The sequence below is a fragment of the Anas acuta genome, chromosome 14, assembly GCF_963932015.1.
Source record: "Anas acuta chromosome 14, bAnaAcu1.1, whole genome shotgun sequence".
In the NCBI taxonomy this organism is placed as follows: domain Eukaryota; kingdom Metazoa; phylum Chordata; class Aves; order Anseriformes; family Anatidae; genus Anas; species Anas acuta.
In genome coordinates this window covers 20,057,554-20,080,944 of record NC_088992.1, presented here as the reverse complement: position 1 = coordinate 20,080,944, position 23,391 = coordinate 20,057,554, and the positions used below count along the sequence as shown (strand labels likewise).

The 23,391-nt window shown below is 49.4% G+C and overlaps 1 protein-coding gene across 5 annotated transcripts in view; it reads left to right on the top strand.

Moving 5' to 3' along the window:
* Nucleotides 1-8,720: 8,720 nt before the first annotated feature.
* The window catches only part of HTR4 (5-hydroxytryptamine receptor 4), a 136,163-nt gene continuing 121,492 nt past the window's right edge, over nt 8,721-23,391 (top strand). For all 5 annotated transcript variants that reach the window (XR_011101281.1, XM_068697733.1, XM_068697735.1 and 2 more), the window contains exon 1: nt 8,721-8,939. The gene's annotated coding sequence lies outside the window, so the exon portion shown is untranslated. The remainder of the gene's footprint in view (nt 8,940-23,391) is intronic.

Sequence of the window (23,391 nt, the reverse complement as noted above, 5' to 3'; positions counted from 1 at the left end):
CGAAGTGGCTAATAGATAATAGGAGAAATAGCAGTACCGAACACTGACATCTCAGTGTTGTTCCCATTTCAAACTGTCTTTGCAAGGGAAACTGTTTGTTGCTTTTCCATCTCTTGTTGCTTTTGGATTTTTTTTTTTCATTTTTATTTTTTTTTAAGAGCATTTAATTGAATCTTTGATCCTCCAACAAGTGTCAGCTCTCTGTCCCAAACCAATAGTTGCTCTAAAAGCAACGTTTGCTGCATGGGATGGACGGTGGCAAGCAGGCAGCGTGCAGCACAGAACAACGTGCTGGGCTCGGTGGGGACGGTGTCAGCAGGGACAGGGTGGCCCTGGTTCTCCGGGTGCGGTGGGAGAGCCCCTGGGCACCCACCAGGACTTACTGTGAGTGTTTCCGTCCGGGGGTGTTTGAGCCCGGAGAGCATTTCCTTATTTCGAGATGCGGCAGCAAACTGAGGGCAAGTAACTCCGTGACGGGACACTCACTGACGGCTGTCCCACCTGCAGCGATGTGCTCGAGGGGAGTTTGGGCTCGGTGGCCACTGGATGGCAATGTTGGCCCACACGGCCCCACAGAGCCCGGCACTGAGCATAGGGTCAGGGAGAAAAGGTGCAAGGACGGCACCCTGCAGGATGGAGGGGTGCTTGGGGAGAGCGCGGCACTGCGAGGTCCCTGCAGCAGCAATCACCACAGAGGCCGAGCAGGTGACTCCCAGGGACAAGGAGCCAGAGACCAGAGGCATACAGCTCTCACCTTCACATACATGTGTCCACATCTGGCGTGAGCACGTTGACAGCAGCAGGCACATTAGTGCATCTTAAAGCATTAGCTCCAGGAGAAGCCCCCAGAGGTGCCAGGCTTTGTGTGTTGGGGAAGGATCGTTTGCTGCTCCCTTCGGTCCATGTAGAACAGCACCAGCTGTAATGGCTGCATGCTATGCTCCAAACACGCCAAAGGGCTCTTTGCAGAAGAGGTAATTAATGCAGGAAGACCTCGCCAAAAATGTGCTTATGACACAGCAGAAGAAATTAATGGGAGAACAATTAATGGAGCCAGCGGTGTCCTCTCTGGCTGAAGGACTTGCTTAACCGCAGAGCCCTGGAGGTTTGGAGAGTGTCCCAGGGAAGTGTGCTTGCCTGATCCTGCACACCCAAATCCCTCTTCCTAGGGTCCTCCTTAGGCATCCTCCAGTGGCAGCTGCAAGAAATAAAGTACAGGATGAGATGGGGCACTGTTACTGCCCAAGCACTGCAATAATTGGGCTGCATCCTGCTGTGATTCTTCAGGCAGCTGTGGCTGGGCCACGAGCAGTTATTTCATTCTTCCCTTGTTTTCTCTCTTTTCTTTTTTTTTTTTTTTTTTTTTTTAATTCCTTTTTTCTTCCCTATAAACCTTTATTCATGCAAATAACTCGCTCTGTGTGGCCTCAAAGAGGAAGCACAGCTGTTGCTGACGGTAAACCTTGATTTCCTCCTGCCTAGCACTTTCACCCCGGTGCCCAGCTTGGCCTTCTGTGTGCCCATTATCTGCTTAAAATTTCTGCCATGTTTGGGAAGCTGCACAATGAATTTCCCTTCAAGGCCATGCAAATATTACAGTATATTTTGCCACAAAGAGCGTGGAAGCTGCAGAAAGAAGAAGTGCAAATGGCACAGCAATGACTGAAGGTTCAATGTGGTACAGCAGGTGAGTTAAATTTGGGTGGGGAATTTCTGGTGTTTGTTTCTTGGAAGTGAATGCAGTTGATTGTCTTCTGCACATATCAGACCCCAGGCTACTTCTGCAAATCCCAGCCGCAGCTTTCAGTCTGAGATGAAGCAGGAGGAGTAGCCGTGGGTCTGTTTTGTCAAATCCTGTGGAAACAAATGGGTATCACAGCTCTGAGAGCTCCCAGTTTAACTTGTGATGTCCTCACCTGCTGCAAATCACTGAATGCCATCCTGGAAACAGAAGAGTGATCAGCATGGTTCTTGAAAAAGCCACTCAGTGAACAGCCAGCCATCCTGGCACAGGACATTGGCCACAGGCTCCAGCATGTACAGCACTTGGGTGAACATTTGTGGTAACTGTGAGCTAATCAAGTGTGCGATCACCAGAAAGGGCTTGGGAACCACCTGTGGGCTGCAGCCTGTTCTGTCTTTGAACAGCTCTGGATAAAGAACCCGCCTTTTCGCCTTTTTTTTTTTTTTTTTTTGTAATGGGGAATTAATGGCCAGAAATACCATTGTTTCACTAAGCAAGGAGAGGACTTAGGGAGTGGGCTTTCCATCTCCATGAAGGGCCGTGGTTTTCCTTCCTGGGCACCCCGATACCAGAGGGGCCACTGGCTCCCGGCCCTGGGACCAGCCTGCTAAATGGGGCTGACAGCAGCGGGGCTGGTCCGAGCCAACCTGCAAGGCCCCAAAAGCTGTGCAGCACCCTAACATTGCCCTGCTGTTTGTGCAGTGCCAGCACGAGCTGGAAACTGGGAAAGCCAGGTGGGAAAAGCCACAGTGGCAGCCTGAGGTTTCCAGCAGGGTCCAGAGAGTGTACACTCCCCCCAAAGTCCAAAGAGTGGGAAAGGAAAAGTCACTCTCCTGGTTTATTTTTGTTTGCATTTTAATAGTAGGGTTGATAACAAGTGGAGTCGTCGAATTGCTGCCATGGAAACAGCAGCCTTCAGTCCCCAGCACAACGCAGCCATCTGCAGCAGTCACTGCTGGCCTGTCAGTGTGCAGCAATGGGGCTGCTGCGGGGTCAGGGTGCCAGGCGTTCACCCCCCCAAATAATGGGACATACACAAAACACCTGTAAAATGGGGTTGGCAACATCCTGCCTGGAGAGGAGCAGACATGCAAAAGTGGTGCAAAGGGAACGTTGAAGGAATGTTGGATTCCCAGTGCAGCACTTTGCTTTGGATGCTCTGGGACATGGATGCTGCCAGCTGGTGTGGACACCAGCAGAGGTCTTGGTGTGCAAGGAGACGTGTTCTGAAAGGCAGCAGTGTGTGAACACCTTGGGGGCTGCTGCTCCCCTGCAGCTGGATTTGGAGTGCTCCAGGAGTGGGAAACAGAGCCATGGGAATGTCCGCACATGAACACTTTGACTGAATACTCCAGGCTCACAAAGCTGTCGGGAGGTGGCAAGGGTCAAGGGCCTGTCTCCATCCTCCTAAGGCTCGTTGGTACCATCAACCCTGGACTGGCTTGGACCTCATCATGCTTGTGAGCTGCCTGGAAGGCCTGGGAAGGGCAGCTGTGCTCCTTGAAGAGGCTGCACACAGGGTTTTAAATCACTTGCCTGTCTAGTTCCCGCTGTCTTAAGAACTTGAAAAAACTCACTTAGGCAGCTTGCCTAAATTGCAGTGGTATCTGGCTTGGCAGAGAACTGTCCCTGGGCCATCCCAGGGGGTGACCTGAAGAGTGATCACAGGGAAGCTGCAGCCATCAGCAGAGCTTTCTGGAGACATCTTGTCTTTCCTGTTTTGAGATTTGGTCTAGAAAACTATTTTACCTTAAACTGCGCGTACAAAGTCTGGATGCAATACACAGGGCAGGGAAAGAGAAGGACAACCAAAGCAGGAGCTTCAGCAGGAGCCCGGCTTGGGGAAGTGCTTGGGCAGCACATCAGCTCAGGTCCAGAGAGCTATTTCTCCTTGGTGACAGAAACAGGAGCTCAAGCAGCCTTCTGGCTTCATTTTTGGACCTAGCTTAAACAGCACGCATATCACCTCTCTTCCCCTCCTAACTGTTCCCACAGTGAGGTTTCTATAGCCATGTTTAGGCACTTAAATAAACCAGCCTGTTTTCCAGACTATGGAACACCTTCCTCTGTGGTTAACTCGGATGTGCTGTGTCAAAGGAAAATTCAGTGACTCGTTTAGTAGCATGAATTACGAAGCATGGCGTTGAGCACCCCGATTTGGCTGGTTAGACCTCAAAGATCCCATTGTCTCCTTTGGCTCCTGTCTGAATCTGTGCTCACTGGTGCATGTGGGTATGTTTAAACCCACAGAGTCGACTGCTCACAGCCGCGTCCCTTCCTGCCCAGAGATGACCGGGCCCTGCTGAGCACCACTCATGTCTGTTTGTTCCCATCAGCTAGTGAAACCCCTTCATTCCTGCCTGTCCCTCTCTCTTCTCTTCAAAGATCCCCATCCTTACATATATGAACTATCGGGGGAAAGATGTTGAAGCTCTAATGCCAGAAAAAGACATTCACTTTCTGGGAGAGTGTGTAGGGTTAACCTGATGGCAAACATTGTGCTCATCTGAGCAAAGAGGAGAAAAACGACTTGGTTTTACTTTCCTTCATCTTCAAAAATATTTAATAAAGGAGGGAGAATAAATTCAGGGGGAACTGGTGGGCATCCTGAGCGCAGAAGAAGAGGTGAAATTAATCCTATCAATAATCCATGATGAATGATTCACTCGGCTCTTTTATTCACAGTTGCATATAGTTATCCTTATTCACTTGCAGCATGGTATGCATGGCAATATGTACAGCTCATATGCATATAAATTAGGAAGCGTGGTGAGGGCTCCCGCACAGCAGGGGTTGCTGCTCAGTGAAGCTCTCATGTGGATCCTCTCTGTGACTCCGCAGCTATCTGGGGGTTTCAGGAGGTCTCCGAGCAGATGGGTGCCGAGCCCCGGCTCCTTGCTGCTTGAGCTACATGTATTGCAGCCAGCCCAGCGCTGCTGCTCCGGCAGGGATTGGGAAGGTGTGAGGTCTGTGCAGCCTCTGTCAGAGAGGACACAGAGGGGGAGTTTGGGGAAAAAGTGCTAAAAAGGCTCGCCCCCAAGTCAGCATGCCATGGCATGTGGCTGGAGAAGAGCCACCATGCACGGCAGCTCCGGATGCCACCAAGCTCCCCTGCACTCTGGCTTCTCTCAATTTTGCCACTTTTATACCAGAAGCATTTCACTGGTTCCATCTATGTGGTCCCAGCCTCGTGGCAGCAGCATCCAGTGTCCTTGCAGTGCAATGGGATGAGCAGCCAAACCCCCGTGGTGCTGTGAGAGCAGATAAGCCAGCTCTCTTCAATGCCGGGGGCAAGGCAGGAGGTAGATCACTGCCTCCAAACCAGGTCTCTTGCCTCCAAAACCTGAGGACGATGCTGGAGAGCAGAGTACACAACCCAATTCACTCTGCACTGCAAGAGCAGGGAAGCATACTTCTCCAACAGACACTGCTCCGTCTTGGGGAGCAACGGAGAAGAAGCAGAGCCAGGAGCAGTGCCAGCCTGCAAGATCAATCCTGCAGGGAGGGATGAGAGGAGGCAGCCCAGGAGGAGGCAGCCCCAGTGCAGGCACTGCCTTCTGTCCTCCCTGCAGCACCAGCCTTTCTGCTCAGGGTGCTTCATTTATTGGCTGTCATTGCACCCTCCCTCGTCCTTAAATTCCTGATGGATTGTTTTGTAGCTTCCAGCTCATGGATTGTAAATGGGAAATTTGTCTCCAAAAAATGGTCTCTCATAAAAAAAAAAAAAAAAAAAAAGACAAACTCGTCCCCTGATACCAGGCTCTAGCAAGCACAAATGTAACCAGGAAAGGGGTAGTTGATCTTACACATCTCTAAAGCTAAAAGTCAGACCTGCCATAAACTACGTTTTAGATTTACATATCCATGTACATATAGTCTTATAAAGCAGGTGTGGTGAATAAATCAGTGCTCGACAAGTAGCAGGATTTCATACCACAGCTGTTGCAGTTTGCGTACCTAAAGACCTGGCTGTTGAGGTCCCACTGGTGTGACCCCCTTCTTGTTGATCACTTCGGGTTGGATACTTCCCATCAGGCTGCGCGCTTTTATCGTGGGTCCAGGAACTTGGCTGCAGGGAAGTGGTGTGGGATCCAGAGAGCTCCCTGGCCCAGATAATGAATAATGTAAGGAAAGGAGGAGGTGACAACAGTGAGACATACTTCTAAGGAGGGATGAGCACCGCATCAGCTGGTGCTTTCAGTCAGATGAAGACCAGAATTTTCCTAGTGCCTTACCTCTTCTCAGAGGTTTCCTTCTCAAAATGCTTTTGGGATCCAAACCACTGAGAAGTCTGAGGCATTCAGCTGCCATAGCTGGACTTTTTCCCTTAGGTCTGGGTACCAGCAGCTGCCATGGCCAGGAGCAGTGCTGATTGTGGTGGTAACCTCCCAGCGAGAGCAGGGAAGCTGCTGTTTGGAATAGAAAAGAGAAAGAAGTCCTTCCTCAGCAGAGTGGGAGGGCTGCATGATCTAATGGCAGGTATAACCCTCAAAGAATTCACATTTATTCAGGCTCTCTTTTTAATAAAATCCATCCCACGCAACTGGACGAAGGAGACCATGCTGCATTCAAAGGGAGCATGCTGCGCACACCAAAAAGCATCCCTGTCAACTTGGTTTTATCTCCCTCTTTCTGGCTTACATCTGTGCCTGAAAGCGCAGCCAGTGATCTGAGGCAGCTCCGGAGTTCCTGCTGCAGCAGTGAAGGCAGCGTGTTCCGCTGCACAGCAACTGTGATTCAGTCCCGATGAATCACTTGACGACTTCTTTTCTCAACTAGATCTTTGGCTTTATTATTGTTACAGAAGGAAAAAAGGAGGAAAAAAAAAAAAAAAGCCATTGCCTTATCTCCCTCTATAATCCTTTCCAATTTTTCTTTTTAATTAAATTTTTGTAGGCATCCCATTTGTGCTGAATAAACTCTTTGATAAACCTGGAGAGCGATTTGCATGAAAAGGAGTTGTGCTCTAATCTGTCCCAAAGCGATGACATGCTCTGTTCTTAGGGTGCAGAAGCACCCCAAAACAGGAGGGTCTTGCAGTCTGCCTCCTTCATGCACCCTTCCCCACCATCCTTGGCTCTTGATCCTGATCCTCAGGGAGATCCCAGCTCAGAACAACTGTGAAGGGAAGTGAGCTCCGAGGGCTGCAGTCCTGTCTGGAGGAGCTACAGCTGCGTGCTACTGTGAACAGAGAGCAAACCAAACCAGTACTGAGTGAGCAGGAAAGTAGAGGAGCTATAACAAGGAGTTGTCCAAAAAAATAGTACTACAGAGAAGACGAAACCAAATTGTTTCAGGACAAACTTTCAGTTTCAAAATGATCTCTCTCAGCTCCTAGCAGCCCAGCCCTGTCCACTCTGGCCTCGGTGGTGCAAGTCTGAGAAGCCAAAAGGTGACAAGGTGTTGCTTCAGGGATTTAATCCCAGTCCTACTTTCCTTAATGTTATTCTTAATCTGCCTTTCAGTTACTATAGTGATGAACAAATGCATGCAACAAACACGACGCCTGGCAGCCTGGGAAGCATGTTTTCTGGCTGTGGCTGAAAATACCGCCAAATTTTCAGAGAAGGCAGTTGAAAGATCTGTCAAAAATCCTCAGATCCTTAAAAAATGTTTCTTATCAAACAAGTTGATAAGAAACTGTTTAATATGCATTTGTTTTTGGAAACTTGACATGTCAGCAAGCAATGTATATTTTACATTGTTGGGCGCTCTGGTTTCTCTGCCTCTGCACACCTTTGAAAATGTCCCATTTCCAGGTGGAAGGACCCAAATACAAGACATGAAGCAAATAGCTACAAACAAAATTACTTCTCTGAGCTTTTGTGTGCTCTGGATCACCCTGTCCCAGTGCAGTTCTCCTCTGAGAAGCAGCAGCCTTTAGGGTTCCCCATGCCGCCCCTCGGGGCATCCCACAAAGCCCACGAGGCATTGTGTGAGCGTGGTGCTCTGCCTGAGCCCGTGCCGTGGATCTCACTCAGCAGCCTCAGCTTCCCAGAGTCAGATCAGCCAACGTTTGTAGCCCCACGACTTGGGTTTCAGTTTGTGAATTACCTGTCTCAGCAGTGGCTGTTGTGCATGTTTCTTAGGGCACAGCACGGAGCCCATGTTGTTACACAGAGGGAAGGGAGGACCGAGGTCTCACGGAGACCCAGAGGCACTGGAGGTGGAGGGAATCCTGCCAGACCCTGGGGATGCAGCCGAAACCGAGTGCTGGCAGGTGGAAAACTACCGCTTCACTTCCAAAAGCAGGTCTGGTCAGAAATCCTCCCTGCAGCTGTCGGCTCACAGCCGCGTGTATACATGAGATGTTTACAGGCAATGTCCAAGTGACTGTGCACTGCAGCTTGAAACCCTTAATGTCCCCAAAACCCGCAAGTTCAGATCTGGGTGTGGGGGCGAGCACACCTGAAGATGGAGCTGCTCAGGTCCTGCTTTTATGCTCAGTCCGCTATTGCAATAGTCACTTTAAAAACCGTGATGATGAGCTGCCTGTGGTGGCCACTTCTGCCAAGACAGAGGGTTTTAGGGTCACAGGGCCGGATTTTCAGCTGCCAACGCTCTCCTGATGCCAACGGAGCTGGGCTGACACCGCAAGTGAAAAACGGGCTCCCAACATCTCCCAGGGCTCTGCTCCGCGCTTTTCTCACCCGGGGGGGACAAACCCCTGAAGCTGGCTTGGAAGTGAAGCTCCTGACGGCCTTTGCCGGGATCGGGGGTGGGGGATTTGGGGTCCCACTCGACCCGGGGGGTGTCCTGCAGCTTGGGAATCCAGGGGGGGGCGAGGCGGCAGCGGGACGGGTGCAACTTTGCGCGCCAGAGTTGGGGTGCGCAGGGGGGAACCGGCGGGGACCGGGGCGGGACAGGGGGAACCGGCGCGGTCCGGGGGGGACCGGGGAGGGTTGAGGGCCAGGTGGGAGACTGGGGGGGCCGGGGGCCGGGCCGGGGCGGGCCGGGGGCCGGGGGCGGGCGCGGAGCGGGGGGGCGGGGGCAGCGCGCTCTGCGCTGCTGCCGCTCCTCGGCGGGCAGCGCCGCAGCCCCGCGGGCGGCCGACGGTCACCCCCGCGCACCCCGTCAGCACACCTACAGCCCCCGCTGGCACCGGCCCGGGCATCCCCGTCTTGCCCCGCCGCCGCGATGAGGAGGCGCACCGCCTGGGGAGCCGCGCCGTGCGCCCGGCTCCGGCTCGGCGCTGGTAAGGCGGCGGCACGGCCCCGGGGCAGCCCCGGGGAGCTGGGAGCGGGGAGAGAGGGGATCGAGGGTCGGGGAGATTCAGGGGGACGGGGCTGGACGGGGGGCGGACGCCGGCGGGACTCGGACTCGTGGGGTCGGTCCGGAGCTACCGTCCCTCGTTCTGCTCGGGGCTGGCTCCGTGCGCTGCACCTGTGTGAATGCACCAGCCCGCTTCGGGGGGTGAAGGCGGTGTGCGCCCTGATCCGGTGTGCAGCCACACTCAGTGTGCACCCAGACTTGTGTGTCGTGGCTGTGCCTTTGTATGTGGCATTATGTGGGCATCTGCGGGTGCCCGGAGCGTCGGTGTTGACTTGTGCCGTTGCTTTTGTTGGTGTAGCTGGGGGGGAAGGCTGAGGTGTGTGAGTGCAGACAGCCAGCGAGGTAGGAGCACCCCCCCTCGGGGTTCCTACTGGGATTTGTTATCAGAATGCGTGCCACTGCATCTGTTCAACTAGTGATATTCTGCAAACTGCTGGAATTGTCAGCGGTGACCCACAAGAAGGAGAAAACCAGTATTCCAGCTGGGACAGAACAGGAGCCTGATGCCACTGAGAAAGTTACCAGGGAGAGAGACTTGTCGGTCTTTGCAGGAATAGGAAATATTACTTAAGTGGTGTTGAAGGAAGATGTTTTCCAGGAGCAGAGCTGTTGGAATTTAGATAGCTCTGTGCTCTGACAGCCACGTCCTGGGGTCCACAGTGCAAAGCTTTCCCTGTCACATCCAGGCTGTCCAGGCTCTGTATCCATTACAATCCCATGGCACTGAGGCTACGTGTTTCTTTGCTGCTGAACATCAACCTTGCTCAGACTTACTCCAAAGATGAGGGAAGTTAGCAGGTGTCCTATTCATTTCTAAGTGCATTCAGGTACTGGGAAAGGAGCCAATTTGTGGATCTGATGCGAGGAGGGATGGAGCTGTGTCTGAATGAAAAACCTGTGTCATTTCCTGAAACCCCCAAAGCATCTCGCCTAGCTCCAAAACAAACTTCCCCTATGGAAACTTTGTAGAAGGGTGAGTAATTAAAACATTACACAGCTGTAAGTCTCTGCTGCTTTGGGGCATCTAGGAAGGAGATTGGTCCTGGCTGATGGGCTTTAAGCTCCCAGACAGGAGTGGCAGTTGGCCTGGACCGTGCTTTGAAGTGTGTGATGTCATTATGATATCATTTCTTTTTAAAAATCAAATGGTTTTCTTTTAATTGGAATATTGTGCTGTGTTTCTTGGAGGAGAATGGTTTCCTCTGCCCTGTGTTACAGCAGTTGGCTACTTTTGCTTGGGATAGCAAAGGCAAGGTGGACTTTTCTACAAGGTTGCTTGGAGTTTGCTCAGGGGTGATGGATAGCCTGGGACATGGGCAGTCTCCAGGGAGGCAGCACGGGGTTTTGCAGAGCGCTGCGCAGAACAGCTCCGGGGGCAGGCGAGTGGCGAAGGATCTGTGGGCATGCTCCAGGCAGGAGGGAACCCGTCTCCCCATGGGGCTCGCCCCAGGAGGGGGACCCCTTGCAGTGTGCGAGTAGCAGCACCTGCCTTCCAGCCTCTGGAAAGGTCTTCGCTGTTTCCTTTTTCCTCTCCCAGCCCGACCTAAGCACCGTCAATACTGTCCAGTAACTGAATTGAAAAACAAACATATGAGTGAACCTGTTTGTTTGCCTAAATAATAAGTATTTACACACCAAGGTACATTTATTCTATTTCTTTAAACAGTCCCCTGCTGGGGATAGACTTAAATAGTTTAATTTCCCCAGGACTTTGTAAACACAGATTTAAAAGTGGCAGGATCAGCACGCTGAGTGTGCCTGTCCAAGCTCTCTAGGAAGCCTCCAAAGTTGCATGCACAGCTCCTCTGTGCCAGCTGCGCTCCCACGGGTGCCATTGGTGCTTCGCTGCCGCTGTGGCCTCCCCATGCTCTGGAACCAGCTGGCACATCTCCAGGTTTCCACCTTTGCTCCCCTCTTGCAAGTAGTGCCTATCTCCAGGTAATCTGAGGCAGAACAAAGAACAAGGGTCTAAGTCCTCTGGGTGAGAGCTGCCCGCCTACATCGAGAGGCAGGGGTTGCCAGAGGAAGGCAAGGAGCAATGCCTCCCAGAAACAGAGAGAGGTGGTTCGACAGGGCATAGAGAAGTGCAGGAAGGTCATGGTGAGAAGGATGCTGGAAAGGAGGCATGAATACCCCACCGCTCCTCTGAGGACCCCTCGGGGCTCTGATGTTTTCTGTGCTCCTCCATCCTCAGCTGGAGACAGCAGGAGGCAGTGCCTGGGGGGATGCAATGACAAGGAGGGGGCCCAGATTCCGGTCCTGTGGTGCTCTAGGGGGGGTGGAAGGAGCTGAGAGCCTTGTGGTGTGGACAGCGGGGTCCTCTGCAGGGGCTGAGCATTCTTCCTGCTATTTCCCTCACTGTAGGAACAGCAAGGGAAGGTCTGGAGTGTGTGCCAAGGAGGTGGAAGGAGGAAACATATTGCCTTGCACATCAAACTGTCACGCTACACAATATGGAAATCTTTGTTGTGGGTTTGTGTTTGAAACCAAAGCTGGCATTGGTGTGAAAAGTGGGGGGCTGCTGTGCTGTCCTTTCAGCACTTGCTGGTGTATGGGAGTGGAGAATTGGGGTAGGGTGATGGCCCCAGGCCTGGTCCCGTGCCCAGCCTGTGTGAATGGCAGCACTCTCAGTAATTCGTCATGCAGCCCTGCTGATTCACACTGCCATGGGATCTAGCACAAAGCCTGTAGTGCACCTTGTAGAAACACAGAGTTCTGCAGCTAAACATCTTGCCGAGCAGTGTGCCAAGTCAATAGAGCCTTGTGTGTCAGGGCATAACAATCGCTAAGCTCCTGAGGGTTAAAGAAAATCTTCCCTTATGGGAAAACTATTAACTAATTATCCACTTCTGGCTTCCCTAGCCCATTTGCTGAAATAGATGGTGATGAATGCCAAGTGAGAAACCATTCTCTACTCTGATGTGCCAGTCCCTGTGCTTAATTCCTCAGGTAGTTTCTCAAAAAATTTCCAAGTCTAAGAAGACCAATACACCAAATTAAATGATAATAACAGCTCTTTGTAAGCCTGGTTGATTGCTCTGGGAATTTGAGTGTTTCCCTCCAAATGCTGTCTGAAAAGATGCTGAGGATCAGGGTGGACCCTTTCTACTTGCCCTGCACTGACCTCCAAAATGTTATCCCAGATGGTGACGGCAACTTCTACCTTCAGGTATGTGCTTGGCCTTGTCTATCCTATCATCTGCTTATATAGATATAATCTATATCTGTGCTGATACAGGAGAAGAGAAATCATGGCATCATTCCTCGCCATCAGGAATTGCTTTTGGGGTGGCAGAGCAGGGCAGTCCCTTCAGGTCCCCAGAGAGATGAACATCAGCATAGTTTCTGCTACTGCCTCCTCTGGGGGGGAGAGGGTGGTGGGAGTAAAGCCACAGGAAAGGTAAAACGCACATCCAGCCTAGCTCCAGCTGCAGCTCGAGGCTACTGCTGTGCGGGCACATGTGGCTGCTGGCATTCAGCTGGGCAGGCTGCTGTTAGCTGGGAAGAACCTCGCTGCCATGCACCTTATGGGGGGGAGATGGAAAGTGCTTCATGGCTTTCATATTTAATCTCCTTCATGACCCCTGTTCTCCCTGGTGCATTTAGGTGTGGGGCTGCCTTTTTTCTGTAGGCGCTTGTGGTTATCAGCACGGTCTAACCCTCACCTCGGTGAGTGCAGAGCACAGCTTATCGCCCATGGGAGCCTACATGTGGGGGTCAGTAGCTGGGAAAAGGATGTGCTGTCTGCTTGTTCTCTTAGCTAACATGAAACTGAAACCTGGGCTTTCAGAGCAGCTGACTTTAATTTGGTCATGTTGTGTAATTCCATTAGACTTATTATTATTAGAACAAATAATCCAATTTAGGCCCCTCCTCAAGCCCAGTGCATTCGAGCGGCTGTAGACACGTGGCTTACAGCGAGGGATGCAGCCAGCAATGCACAGCTGAAAGCAAATTACTCTGTAAGAAGACAAATAGGACTTCGAAAATTTTATGTGATTAGGGGAGCAATTAGAGAAAATAGTGGCAGGTGTGCTTGCCCAGTGGCTCGTGCGCTGCTGGAAGGTGTGATGGTGGGGCTGCTGCTCCCCGGGGCAGGAGTCATTCCCGAGCCCCCTGATCTGGTGTTTTGCAGAGCCGAGGTGGGAGCCTGGGGCCTCCTGCACTGTGCCCTCATCCCCTCCTTCTGGCCCCATTGGTGAAGGTACTCGCACCCACAGCAATGGCTTCAAAGACCCAAAAGAGTCAAAAAAAGTCCAAGACCTCTGCATAGGCTTTGAAAATCAGACCCATATGGTCCCACTCACACTCATCGCCTCGTTCCCGCTGCCTCCCCTCAAGCTCAGGGCCTGGCTGTTGGTCCCTGGCTGGGCAAGAGCCACGCTCAGCCAAGCATGGGAGGCTGAAATCATGGCCAGTGGCTGCTGCTGCCCTTCATGCTGCAGCAACACCGCTCACAGCCGTGAGCACCAGAGCCACCGCTCCGCTTGGACTCAGTGTACCCTGAGTTGCGCTGCTGTGAGGCTCTTTATTTTACTTTTTTTTTTTCCCCTTTTGGTTTGAGACAGTAAAGACAAGTTCTGCTTTTAATATAGTTCCCATGGAGATGAATTTGATGTTGTACGTTACAGGGGGGTAAGGCACAGTTGGATCTCTCCTGGGCCAGCCATTCCCCCCGGGTCCTTGGCATGATGTACCTCCCAGTGGGAACCTCAGCTGCTTCCCAGCTGGCTTCTGAGCTCCTGGAGGAGCACAGGGTGGGAACTTAACTGAAAGGTAGGTTCCTCAGTGTGCCCATCCAGGTGTCTGGGGAACATTGCCAACTCTCCAGGCTGTCCCCATCTCTGGCACTAAGTTACTGTGTGTATATATATATATATATATATATATATATATATATATATATATATGTCTGTATCAGAAGTACTCAAGGGTCAGGAATGTGAGATTTCTGGGGTCTGCCCACTACTGCAGTGCTGTCCTCTGCTGCTGCCCTGCCCAACTCTCTTGTACACTCAAGACTCAGTTTGTCAAGCCACATGGAGGGTGCAGACGGTGTGTCCGTTCCTCAGGAAGGAGTTGGTTTCCACCTTCATGCTTGAAAGTGCTTGAGTAAACTTTGACATTATTCCTTTCAGCATCTGAACAGCCACTCTCATGGCATCTATGAAAAGCTTACAACACTCTCTTCAAATGCAGAAGGGTTAATTTGGACTGATGGATGGTGGATCCTGTGAATGAATTCTTCCATGCGGGAATCCTGGCTCATCAGACAAGTAGGTGTCCTGAGGTGTCCTGACTCTAGTGGGGCACCTCAGCCAAACAAGGTGTGTGCCACTGGGCCCTTGTTGTGAAGTGAGTGGCAAGGTGGGAACCAGGCTGGTGTCATAAGAACCAGAAAAGTTGCAGAAAAATGTTTGTGGCAATCTACTGAATTTCTGGCCTTTTTTATGGTGTGCCATGGCTGTGTTAACATCAGGGAAGTCACTTCTGTCACCATTAAAGCCTTTCTCAGAGGTCTGCCTGAGGACTTGAAAGATGCAGCTGATTTTAGATGAATCAAAACAATGGAAGATACTTCCTTTTTATGGGCCCTCCATGGGGATGTTACAAAGACATGCTTTCTGTAACAGGAAAAACTACTGAGCAAAATTTTTATCATTCAGCAGAGAAGGTAAAAAGGAAATAAAATATGAAAAATGAAAAGCAGTCAATATATACCCAGAAAAAATAAGGGCATGTAATAGCAATGAATATAATTAGAAGTTAGAACATGGAGGTGCCTGATAAGGGAGGCTAAAGGAATCAGTGAAATGGTAATGAGAAGGAGGGTTAAAGATGAAGAGAAAGCATCTTCCAGGCACGTTAGAAATAAACAGAATGCTACATCCAGAAAAACTCTTTTGCTGGGTGCACATGGTAGAGTTGCAACAGGAAAAGAAAGCTTTAAATTCAACTCCAGCATATGCTGGAGGTTATTCTCCAAATCACCCTTTTCCCTGGCAAGAAGTGCCATCTACCTTTGCAGACTTCCAGCTGAGAAAAGGTATTGGCCAGCATGTCAAGTAGCATAAGTTGTCATGATAATACCACTGTCCTACCCTAGTGTATTTTTTTACTCTACACCTTTCTCTGAAGACAGCAGCTCCATTATTTTCTTCTTTTAGAAGGAAAACTGAGAGAAAAAGGGACTTCTCCAAATCACTGTTAGTGGTTAGTATCAGAATCAGGCATAACCCCCTGGCATGTGCTCTGGCAGTGTCTGTAGTGCAGGTGACACACTGTTATTGTGGCAATTCACTGGTTTATGCCAGTGACAGATTATCACCCTATGAGCAATCACTCTCTGGGGAGATATTCCATGGAAAAGCAGATTCCAGTGTGGAAAATCTTACCCACCCCAAAGCCAACAGTAATATTATCACTAGTTTTGTCTATGGATATTTAAAGCCAGAAAAGGACTTCTCTGATCATCTTATCTGTTCTCTTATCTACAAATGAAAAATACAAACAAAAGAAAAGCTGTATCTAAGGAAATGTCTACATGATTAACTCCAAAATATCAGATGGAGAATGATAACAAACAAACAAAAACAACAACAACAACAACAACAAAAACAACACAGTTGTTTCCTGTATTAACAGTAGAAAACAAAACAAAAACACAACTGTTAAATTTCTTACTTGGCTGTGAGGATTTCTCAACAGCCCATATGAAAGTGTCTGGAAGGGCAGAATGAAAGGAAATGATTTTGGGCAGCAGTTTGATCCCTTCTTGGGGCAAACTCCAGGCTGTTCCTTGGGCTCTGTTGTGTGACAAGACCTTCTGGTTGATGCAGTGCCAGGTGGGGCATATACAAGGAGAGAAGAGAGTCTGGGTGAGCTGCCGGAGACCAGACCTGGCATGTTGTGTTGTGTACCTTGCTTTATGAGTGCAGCCATTCGAATTAGCAGGGTGCCTTGCAAAGTGAGGTCCTATTCATTGGGCAGAAGATGAATAGGGCCCAGCTAAGCCTGCACATCAGGTGTTGGCCTAGACTGTGCCAAGAAAGTTGTCAGCCTCTGAAGGTAGACAGTATAAAAAGCAGCTGTGGTCTATTAAAATAATAGAATGACAGAATATCCTGAGTTGAAAGGGACCCACCAGGATTATCGAGTCCAGCTCCTGGCTGACACAGGACCACCCAAAAATCAGACCACACGTCTGAGGGCGTTGTCCAAACACTTCTCAAACTCTGGCAGCCTTGGTGCCATGATCACTGCCCTGGAGAGCCTGTCCCAGTGCCCGACCACCTCTGGGTACAGAAGCTTTCCCTAACCCCCAGCCTGACCCTCCCCTGTCCCAGCTCCATGCCGTTCCCTTGGGTCCTGTCGCTGTCCCCAGAGAGCAGAGCTCAGCGCCTGCCCCTCTGCTCCCCTGTGAGGGAGCTGCAGGCCGCCATGAGGCCTCCCCTCAGCCTGCTCTGCTCTGGGCCAAATAAACCAAGGGACCTCAGCTGCTCCTCATACGCCTTGCCCTCCAGACCCTTCACCAGCTTCATAGCCATCCTTTGGCCACTCTAACCGTTTTATGTCCTTATACTGTGATGCACTAAACTGCCCACAAAACTCAAAATGAAGCTGCACCAGAGCAGAGGACACCCACTTTCCTCAATCAGCCAGCAGCGCCGTGCCTGATGCACCCCAAGACAAGGTTGGCCCTCCTGGCTGCTAGGGCCTGCTGCTGGCTCATCTTCAATTTGCCATCAACCAGAACCCCCAGATCCCTTTCCACAGGGCTGCTCTCCAGCCCCTTGTCCCCCAGTCTGTATTTACTACCAGGGTGGTGCCATCCCTGGTGCTGAATCCAGCACTTGCTCTTGTTACACTTCATACTGTTGGTGATTGCCCAGCCCTCGAATTTGTCAGGATCTCTCTGCAAGACTCCTCTATCCTTGATGGAATCAACAGCTCCTCTCAGCTTAGTGTTGCCCACAAATGTAGTTAGTATACCTTGAGTCCTGCATCCAAGCCATTTAATAAAACGTTAAAGAAAACTGGCCCTGAAAAGGAGCCCTGTCAAACTCCATTGGTGACTGACTGCCAGTGTGATGTAACCCCATTTAAGTGTCCAGTTATACATATCTCCAGTGGTATGCTTTGGTCATTTCCCTCGAAGCTGTACTCCACAGATTTCCCTTCACACTGCGTAGAGATATTTGTGTTTCTGAATCTCACTGGTTTTGTGGTTATTGTGACACTTTTCCATAGTAGTCACTGGTCATAACTGCCAGGTCGTAAACTTCTGCTTTTCACAATACTGTAAGTTTTTTATGTAACCTGAATTACTCCTGTTTTACACAGAATTGCACAGGGCCTATTTTAGCTGCTTAGCCTTTATATAAATAAATAAGATTTTCAAAAGCATCTGTGATATTATAAAACCCAAATCTATTTTCTGTGTGCCAGTGACACGCAGAGCCCAAGTTTTACTGAGGATTACATTGGGAAGTGATGTAAATGCTATGGAAAGCCATGACAGCTCATGGAAGCAAGAACTTACTTTATGTTTCAGTTTTCTTTTTTAAAATAAGGTTTCTGAGAATTGATATTAGAGCGGCTTGAGTTAGCTCAAACTAAAAAGGAACTGATCTAAGCTGAACCTGAGCTGACTTTTAAACAAAAATTAGTACAAATGTGCATATGCTAAGCATTAGAAACTAAAAGGTCTTGAGGGACATTTAAAGAAAATAATGTCTTTATTAAATGAATTCCAGGATTTACTCTGAAGCCAGTGTTTTCTGGGATGAAAGCAGGAGAGTTACTTTATAGCCATGGGGATGCTGTCTGCTGGAGACACGACCTGCTTAATTTCTCAGGAGGATATTGCAGGTCTGTCCTGCCTAATCTTAGGCAAATAACTGGGTTCCCACTACTGCCAGCGAGGAGAAACAGGAAAACTTTGATACCTCAGCTTCTTGCTTGAAATTTGGCAGGAAGAGCACAGCAGGTCCCCAGGAATAATAGGTGCTGCTTGTCCTTTTGCAGCCTGCAGGACACCGCTCTGATGGTGGAGCAGCTAGGTTCACCTCACAGCTCATCACTGTGTAATGCCATAAAACCCCAGAGCATCCATGGGAAACAGAAGGTCTTCTTGGCTTCCATAGGCTGCATAAATCAGTAAATATTCCCTGATGTGCACAGCCTTTGTGCCTAGCAGAGCAGAACAGGGAGGAAGTCAGAGGCTGGATGAGGCAGGCAGCAGGCGACTGAATATCAGGGGCTTGCATCACCCTTCTTACTTCGAGGAGATTTCCAGAAAAAAACTTATTTTGTGAAGGAACTATAGAGTGAACACACTGGGGGACATTTGCAGGGTGCACAAGGCTCTTCTGGGTTGGATTTGCTTGTGACATGCAGTGCTATGGGTCTGGGCTTCACCCCTTTGCTCTCACCCCATGAGGGTGGGTGAAAATTTGGTGAAAGTATAACAGGACCTGTGGCAGAGAGACCCACTGTGTAAGCATGTAATGACCAATTGCTTGAGGCCTGTTGCTGCTGGTGGAAGGCGGAGTTTGCCTTCCTTCCTCCTTTTTGCTTTCATCTACTTGTTTAAGAGCTTTGCTGATCAGGGGAAAATCACAGGAGCCAATTAAAATCTAATTGCAAAGATGTATTTTATGAGTGCATGATTTTCTGTGCGCCCTGCTTAGCTGTATGATCTCATTGATCGGAACCATCTATTACAGCTCATGGAAGAAAATGACCAGCCCTATCTACACTTCTGTTTACTTTTAATATGATAAAGCAAGCAATACTTGCACAATGTAAAATATAACTAGGAAAGCAGGAAATCGGAGGAAGAAGGGAATTTCCTCTCTTTTGCTCATTGAGTTCAGGATTTCTCCAGTCCACTGCCAAACTTACCACTGGAGGAAGTAACTGCTGAAAGAGAGGAAAAAAAATGGGCTCCTTATGAGAAACCATGGTGTGTGGGTGACAATCTGTCATGAAGTCAGGGCACAGTGGGTGCAAATATCAGAGAAGACCTCTGTGCAAGGTAAATTTTTAGCTCCTGGAAGGAAATCATGGCTACAGTCAGCCAGCACTGAGCACTCTCCTGTCTTGTCCCTATCAGCATCACGGAGCCTTGACTAAAACTTCCCCTCAGTATCTGCAGAACCCCTTTAAAATAGGGGCCTGGTGGTGTCCTGTGGCTGGTGACTAACCCCTGAGACCCCCCTGTATCAATAGCTGTGGCGTCCCCGATCATCCAGGACCCTTCCTTGGGCAACTGCTGGAAAGTCCTTCCTAAATGCCACACTTGCACCAGGCCACTGTTTCTTTGCATCCCCTTTCCTATAGAATAAAGTGCTCCAACAAGGAATATCTCCTTCCTTCATGGCCCCCTTGAGCACCAGCTCTCAGTCAGCTTTTTCTTAAACTGTTTTAGCCTTAGATGGGTGTGAGATTGTCAATTCAATTCTGGGTCAGGCAGAAGGAGAAACATGGGCTCTGGTCACTGTGGATTTTGCAATTCAATGCAACATGCTTCTCTCATGAGGCCATAACCTTGTGTTTTCCTGAGGTGTTTATTTTTGATTTATACAGACACTTTAGAAATGCTGACATGGGGATTTGGGTTGTTTTTGCCTGAAAGTGTTGATAGTCTCTTCAATAGTAACTTTAAAATTTTTGTTCTGGAATTTACACAATAGGGGGCCTAGAGTGATCTTTTACATTATAATGCCATGACAATGGGATGCCAATAAACTGTCATGAAACTCACGATGCTGCCATTGTTTGGTGTATAAAAGCTGGTTGGTAAATATATATTCCGTGAAAAAAATCTCCTACTCAGCAGATTGTGCTTCCAATGAATTATGTAGGAGACATCAAAGAGAATTAGGGCTTTATTAAGGACTAGCTTCTTCAGACTAACTGTTGATTAAAAAGAAGGATTTGGAGCAAATACTTTTTTTTTTGGTGTAAGAGATGAAATCACACAGGTTCACTTTGCTCATCCAGGACATCGTCCCGCTCTTGCTTTAAAGCTGAGAAGGTCACAGGGACCAGAAGGGCACTTGAGCTGCCATTAAGAGAGGACCCAGAGCAAGGACCCAGAGCAAGATAAGGCAACAAAAACTCCAGCGTGCTCCTCAGTGTCATTAATACTTCACTGAAATGAGAAATACCACAATAGTTAGGAAAGGCGATAAACTGAGTAACACTGATAGCAAATATTGGTAGGAAAATGCCAGTGAAAGCGAAAATGCTACACCTTTGTCCAGGAGCTGCAGACTCTATTACTAACTAAAGAGATTAGATAGGAGAAAGAGTGCTCCATGTAGATTTTGATTTATGTTATTATGTTTCAAGATAGTACGTGAAGGAAAATAACATTTGGCAAAAAAAATTGGTTTTCAGCTCTTGCACCAGCCCCCAGGTGCTTCTGTGAGGTTCTGCCTGAAGACCTGTCTCAGGATGTTTTCAGCCTGGTTTGTAAGCTGCAGAGGTGATGAACAGATCCCAGGTATGTGCAGGTCTGGTCAGGACTGGATGCTTATTTAAAGTGAGGACAGTTCAGTCTGGTGCCCTCTGGGGACTGTGCAAGTAAGGGAAGAGTTGAGCTGAACCATGTTGTAGCAGAAATTCTTTCTGCATTGGAAAAGATGACTTGTTGGTTTCCTGGAACAAGCATAGATGTTGCTGAGTAGTTACAGGGAAAGGTAAAAATTAAAAGGTGGGGAGTAGATTGTGAGGTGCATGGGCTGCATATGGATGTGCAGAAAGCCCTGAGACCTCCTGGAAGGATGGGTGAGTCCTCAGCCTGGTCTGCAATGAGGAAGCTGTTACTTCTGAGCACACAGCAGCTGTTTTAGGGTCTTTCACTCTTCCTAGATTGTCTCAGGGAGAATGTCCTTGTTAAAAAAAATGGTTTCTGGTCACATTTTTCTGATTAGCAGGGCTGAAGCCACTGTGAGGTGGATAATGGGAGGTGGACAGGATACACCTGAGCCAGGTGTTGCCAAGTTCAGCTTCCCTGCTCAGTCCATGCCTGATCACACAGGAATTTGGACAAGGCTGCCAGCTTTGCTTTTAAGGAAGTCTTAACTTTCCTTTAACCCTGTCTGGGGAAAGAACTTTTAATTCCATGACCAGCTTTACGGTCATCTTCTCCAGAGGACAGTGCTGGGGACCAGGTAGCATTTTCAGGTTCCTCCCATTTGCAGCGCTGGTTGGGTGTGAGGGGATGTGTTCAATAGCCACATTGAGCCAGGTCTGCTTACCAGGGATGCTGAAATTTACTTGATGAGTGATGAAACAGGCTTTGAACACTAATTTATATTTCAAGTTACTTTTCAGTACTTGGTTAAAGTCAATAATCTCATGTTTTGCATTTGATGTATAATAGGCATGCACCTTCTCCGTCTTCCACCTGCGCTTGGGGTCCTGTGAGGAGGATTTTGGAAACCTCACCTCGCAGGGTTCTGGTGTGGTGTGGGGCACAGCCCCTGTACTCCCCTGCTGCTTTGCTAATCCCCGTGCTGCCCTGCCCTGCTGGAGCCAGCCCCATGGCAGCAATTGTTATACTGGGCAGAAAGAAGGGCAAGGAAAAAGCTTGGAGGCAGGCAAAGGCTTACCCGCAACCAAGTGTCTTCTGGCTGCTTGGCATTTTGAAAATGAGAAGGGCTGTGGTCTGGGAGCACTCACCATTATTTATTCCTAGCAGGAATGATAATGGTGACAGCAGATTTAGTGCCTCTCTTTGGCTCATCAGCGTTTATCCCATTCTGAGAACTCCCCTGCCTTCCCCTCCTGGCATTGCTGCCTGATGGATGAGCTGAGACGTGTGCTGGGTGGCTGGCGCTGCAACATTTCTCAGTCGGTTCCTCAGTCTTCCACAGCTGCATCCCTCTGGCAAACATCTGATCCTTCACTACTCTTTGGGTCTGTGGACATTTATTGTGACAGCTTTTGTTTATTTAAAAACAGAAAAAAATAGCAATGAGAGCCCAGATCAGGGATCCAAAAATAGGGAGCCAAAGAAAGACTCAAAGCTCTGATCTTGGCACAGGAGAACATTTTTAGGTGATGAAGAATTAAAAAAGCATGTCTAAAAACAACAGCAGCAAGAAAAGCACGCCGAAGACATGTGCAAAGAAAAATGACAAACAGAGTACACACTGATTATCATCCTTCACCGATGCTCCAACCCCAGGCAAAAATAGTGCTGGGCGCAGGACGCCACGCAGCAGCATCCGCACTGAATCAGGCATCACACTGCAGCTCCCCTTCCCCGTCATCACAGCTGTGAACTCAGTCTGCCCTGGCCACCAAGAGGTTGTCTTCTCTAGGGGTTTGTGTCCAGACAGTTTTGGTTTGGATTTGTGCCCCTTGAGGTCCCCACCGCCCTCTGCATCATGGGGCAGAGAAGTCTCTCCTCCTTGGGAAGGAAACTGCTCGTAACAGAGATCTTCCTGTCAAGTAGTGAAAGAGATGGGTGACAACACCAAAAAAGATTTGTAGTTTTAACCCCAGAGTGTCTGTAGGAATGCCGTGGAGCATGGAGCGATGCTCATTCCCTCCCTTTACAACAGCGAGGTGGGTCATCCGCATCTCCTATGGAGACTTGGTGGGAAAAAATCTTTGTTCCTTCAGCTTTGCTCTGGCCAGCCCTGTACAACAGCATTAATTAGACAGTAAAAACCTAGCTGAAGTTTGAATTCCTGTGCCCCTCTGCACTTTTTTAAACAATGAATTAATTAAGATCTCTTTTCTGCTTGTGTTAAGGTAGGCAAGGGCTCTTATCTGCCGTGCTGCTCTGTTGTTAACAGGGGAAATACCGCCAGACTACCTGGAGCCTCTTCTCTTGTAAACTTGTCTCCTCATCTATCTGGCCTTTGTGAGCAATGCTAAGTCCTACCAGAAGCTGTTAGCAGTGCTTGGGGTGGTCAAGGAAACACCGTGGTCCAGGGAACCCAGTCTGCCAAACTCCTACAATATCAGTGCAGTTACGAACCGAACACCATGCCGTGTGGCATGGCTGTGTTTCCACGAGACGACAAATTCAGCCGGAGACACCGAGTGCCCAGTCAGAAACACGAAGCACCAAATTGTTGCACAGCCTCTCTCAGCCATGTAAGTTTGTCAAAACCTTTTACAGCGCAGTTGTTTTGTCCTGGCAGACAGCGTGCTGGGCCGGGTCCTGTGTGTCCTCCAGGTGCCACAGCGCTGGGGATGGAGCACAGGGCTGCAGATGCGGTGTCGTGTGCCTGGCTATGCAAGCAGGTTGAGATGACGTGCTCGTTGCTCAACGTTGAGATGCCATTTTCACTGTTGGCTGTGTATACATATCATATGAATGAGCATGAAACCACAGACATACATACAGG